Source organism: Jaculus jaculus, chromosome 19, assembly GCF_020740685.1.
Source record: "Jaculus jaculus isolate mJacJac1 chromosome 19, mJacJac1.mat.Y.cur, whole genome shotgun sequence".
NCBI lineage: Eukaryota > Metazoa > Chordata > Mammalia > Rodentia > Dipodidae > Jaculus > Jaculus jaculus.
Window position 1 is genome coordinate 36,981,932 of NC_059120.1, and position 5,140 is coordinate 36,987,071.

Below are 5,140 nucleotides of genomic sequence, written 5' to 3' on the forward strand. Positions count from 1 at the left end.
TGCTGGTAGAAGTGGATGGCTCTGGAATAATGATGGTGGTCACATATTACATGTTATGTGACCTGGAACATGGTACTTCCCTACTTTATACCTCAGTTTATCTGTCTACAACGGGAATCATAATGGGCATTTCTATCCCAATGTTAGTCAGCTTTTCATCACTGTGACAAAATGCCTGAGAAAATTAAATTTAAGCAGTAGCGATCTGTTTGGGTCCATGGTTTCAGAGGCTTCAGCCCATGGTCACTTAGCTCCATTGTTTCTGGGACTGTGGTGTGGCAGAACATCATGGTACATGTTCATGTGCCATGAACCAGAACATGTAATGGGGCAATGATGCTTACTTATATCAAGGTATTCAGGAAGTGCAAGGAGTTAAGCAAAACACAACCGTGGGAGGCGTGGACCCCAGCTTACTCCAGCTGAACCTCACCTCCCAAGTCCCTCCACCTCCATGCAGCCCACTGAGCTACAAACTCATAAAGGGATAAATCCACTGATGAGGTCAGAGCCCTTGTCATCTGCCACGTCCCAAAGGGCCCACTCTGAAAAAATACTGTGCTGGGAACCAAGCCTTAAATAAATGAGCTTTTTGGGAGATATTTCAGATCCAAATCATAATAAGATCTTCTGGACTTAGTAAAAATTTTAAGTTTTGAGGTAATGGCACTCAACAGATTTTAATTACTCTTAAGAAATTTGTTTTATACATGTATACAGATACACTTACTGGGATTATTTGGGTATTATACTGGGTACCTATGGGTATCTCCTCCTTAAACATAGGGGATGAGTCTTTTTCCCCGTGTGCTTCTCCCAGGTCTGAAAAGTAGATGGCCCAAGTAAGAGTTTGGTAAATAAATTGATTCATAAAATTTTCTGTTTTCTTCATTTTACTACCCCCCCCCAAAAAAATCAATTTCTTGGCTTTCAAAGTCACAGACTCTTCTGGGAGTCATTCAGTTGTCAAGCAAATAATTCCTCACAAACAAACGGGACCCTCTCCTGCCTTATGGATGCCACAAGCTGAGAGGAGGGAAAGGAACGGAGGGAAGAAGTGAGCAAGCCCCTTAGACTGCCTGTCTCGAAAATCGCGGTTTTCTGTTGGCGAGGTTTTGATTTTAATCTAAGGAAGCAGAACAGTTTCCAAGGAAAACTTATCTTGTTATGGCTCAGAACATTCAATTTGCGATATTATTCCCTCTGCTGAGCTTTCAACTTCCTAACCCCCAGCTCTGAGGCATGTGTTCCTGCGCAGGTCACACAGGCTCCTCTCCAGAGCCACCAGTGGCTGCAGAGCCCCAAGAAATGGTTCACAGAAATAACCCACTGTCCCCATAGGCTCTGTCCAGATCACGTCAGCAATGTCCTTGCAAGTGGACCCTTCCGAACCTTTTAACCAAGAGCCTTTCCCTGGGGAGAATGCAGGGTCTGTGGCCAGATACAACAGCGCCAAGCCCCGAGCTGGCCAGGCGAGAGTCTGCATGGGTCGGTGGCCAACAGCTGCACTGACTGTGACATCAGAGGGAAGAGCAGTGGTATCCCACACAGTGCGTCTTTGTCCTTGTAGTTTATAATCCCAAAGAGCTTTCCTCAGAACCTCTCCCAGGCTTTGGGTGGCCAGAGGAAGGGCCTCCTGTCCCTGCTGTGTATGGCTCTGTTTTAGAACTATTGCAGTTACGACCCGACCCAGGCCTTTCACCTGCTATTGAACAGTGGGGGCTTCCGACAGGGTGGTCAGGCTCGCCACCTCCTTTCCTCAGCGCTGCCCAGCTCAGGGCACAGCTCAGGGCTGAGACACTCCTGACCACTAGAGAAGGCACATCAAACCAAGAAGAGGGTGCCACATCCAAATGGATTTTGATCTACATAAGGATGAATTTTCTAGCATAAGTTCCTAAAACATGAGCAAGCTGACTTGGAACAGAGTGAGTTCCCTGTCACTGGAATTGTTTAAACACATTACATACCAAGACCAAAATGTTGCCAAAGAGATTCCAACAAATAAACGTTTACATTAGGTGACCTTAGTTATGCCTTTTGTCCCTAAGTGCTGTGGTTGAGTTAGAACATGCCCACTTAACCAAAGAGTAAGGGCCTGCTCTCACACTAGTCCCTTGATATAGGGGAGGAAGTGAAGACACTTTTACTCAGCCATTCCCCAAAACCAAATGTCCAAAACCTAACACCAGAAATGGTTACATTCCTGTGTATGTGACATGTCTTTCACAAGTCATAGAAAATATGAGGCTGTGCGCTAGTGATTCTCCTTCAGGGGCCCAGGTTACCAATCACTCAGTGTTGTGGAATGTCACAAGTTGTTGCAATGGTTGGAAAAGAAGAGGGACAGTGGAGTACTGACGCATCACACTCCTGCCTGCAGGTAGCCCTTGTCAAGTTTGCTCACTTAAAAAAAAAATTGCATTTATTGCAAACGGAGAGAATGGGTATGTCAGGGCCTCTAGCTGCTGCAAATGAACTCTGGATGCATGCCACTTTGTGCATCTGGCTTTGTGTGGGCACTGGGGAATAGAACTCAGGTCATTAAGCTTTGCAGGCAAGTGCCTTAACCTCTGACCCATCTTTCCAGCCCAATTCTGTTCTCTTTTGATGGACTAAGGGAAGTTACATGACATAGATCACTTCCGGAGGTACAGAACTGCTATTCAACCTTGTCCTGAAGGAGGGAACCAAAAGTCCCAGAATGAAGCTAACAGCTCTTCAATCACTGAGGCATGTGATGAGCCACAGCATAGAACAGCTATTCCAGAGCCTTGATGACGAAAGTGTGCAATGAAGCTTGACAAATTAATGAATGAATGGGAATTCCATGTAAGATGAAATATGCAGGAAGATTTAGGATGTGAAAACACCATTGAAAGGGGGAAGTAAGTAAGTGGGAGGTATAGAAAGAAAAGTAACTTCTCCAGAAAAGGTGAGGACAACATAAAAATAGGGAAGTAACTAAAATTTATATATCATCATTATGCCCATATGCTTTATAAGATGTCTTATATTGCATGATCCCAAATTTACAGATGAGATTGGGGCTTCAGGGTGATCATGAAGCTTATTCTTCACACACACACACACACACACACACACACACCACACCACACACCCCCCACACACACACTGAATACACAGCTGGCACTCACACATTAGTGTCTTTGGCTCCAAAGTGTATGAAATTTTCTGCACCGCCATGAGAAGATAATTGCCCTCTATTTTCCCCAAGACACTGGGAGTCAAGCCTCTAGAAGAGCTCTGGAGAATAATGGAGGATTTGGTTGTGAGATGCATTTATAAGTGACACCATCGGGGCATCATTGATCTTCCCTGTAACAATCTATACTTGCTTATACTCCTACTACCGTAACATGGCAAAAGAGAAGTTCACAGATCTCTAGCACTTATTAGACTCCTAAGGAAAAAAGGGAGTTATATATACTATGATGTAGGCAGTCTATCATGTCATAGCAAAAGCAGAAGTACAAATTGCAAAGATGGGAAGTACTCTAAATGTAAATGTAGGTAGGTGACACAAAGGAAAATGAGGCTGGCAGATGATTGAGAGAATAATGGCTGCAGCCTTAAGTGTAGCTTTGACACACTGGCCACAGTAGAACCCAGAAATGAAAAAAAATTTCAGTATTTCCCAATAAAATACTCTCAGTGATTTCTTGAGGTCACCAGGAGGTATTATACGGTACCATCATAATGGACCTCCTGTCACCACAGGAGCTTTCCAGCTCCTTCCCTCTTGTCTTAGCTGAATTCTGGGTGTTTGCTGCTCTGGCTCATTAGTAAGAGCAGTGATAATAATAACATCAACATGAACAGGACAACTATGTAGGTTAGGTGCATTGTTTCATTATTCCTTATACCACCAGAGAGGCTCAGAGGTGCAAAAACATTACACATCCTTTCTTAGATCACCCAGTGTCAAGGTCAAGATTCAAATCTGGATCTTCCATGTGCCACAGAACTGCCTGGAGAATGAAGATAATGGTCTGAGGGAACTTTGATTCACTATCACAGGGTACAGTGCCTAACCTAAAAATAAATAAATAAATACATAAATAAATAAATAAATAAATAAATAAATAATGGAAAGGCATAATGGGATTAAACAGCTGATATCTCATTACCATAGAAACAAAGTTGCCTTCTTTTTAAGAATGAAAAATGCATATTGATGACTTGAGAGAACGGAGGTGATGGGAAGAGGCCTAACACAGGTGGATGATGACGCTGAGATCAGGAGGAAAGGCAGGGCCTGCTGGCACCAGTAGCTGGCAACACAATGGTATCTGAGGTGGGTAGGAGGGGAAGACAGGAGAGCAGGATGGGAGGCTATGCTGGCAGAATGAGAACCTGGATCAGGCCTGCAGCAGTGGAAAGAAAAAATCCCAGACACCATGGAGTGGATCACAGGGCATGGCAGAAGATTCCATCTATAGATGATAAGGAAGGAGGAGCCAAGAGTGACTGCAAGTTTCCCAGATGACATAAATTTGGCAAGAAATTTCTTGCCATTGTAATATTCCATGAGTATATTTCATTAAAAAAATACTAAATTCCTGTAATCTATTTTACAAATGATTCAACTAAGATCAAAAGAGTCTCAGACTTGGATATCTCCCACCCCAAACCCTGTTTCACTTTGATAACTGAATCTGAACCAGCTGGGAAGTTGAGGTTGTAGTTTAGCTCATTAACTTAAAGAAAAGAAAGTTCCAGGAAAAGGGGGAACCAGATTCTGTGTGTTCCCTGTCGAAGTTACTTGGTGCTCGAGTGGATGGTTTCCTGCAGAGTAAAGATGAACCAGTGAAACCACAGACCATGGTTCCAACAGCCTTCACTGAAATGAAGATCGTGAAGGAGCCAATCCTGACATCTTTAACAAGGCGCACCATGCCTGTGTAACAGTGGATAACCAGACCCAGCACCCTCTGGGCCCTTTAGCCCTCACAGCAGAAAGCTCTAGGGTTTAGAGAGCGAGTTTCATAGCTACTTTCTTTGTGAAGTGCAGCGTCCCCAGAGAGGTTTTGAAGACTGGGTGAATGAATAATGGCACGGTCCCTTCAGATGGGCAATTATCACCAGAAAAAAACAAAAGACAGTCTTTGTTCTCTTC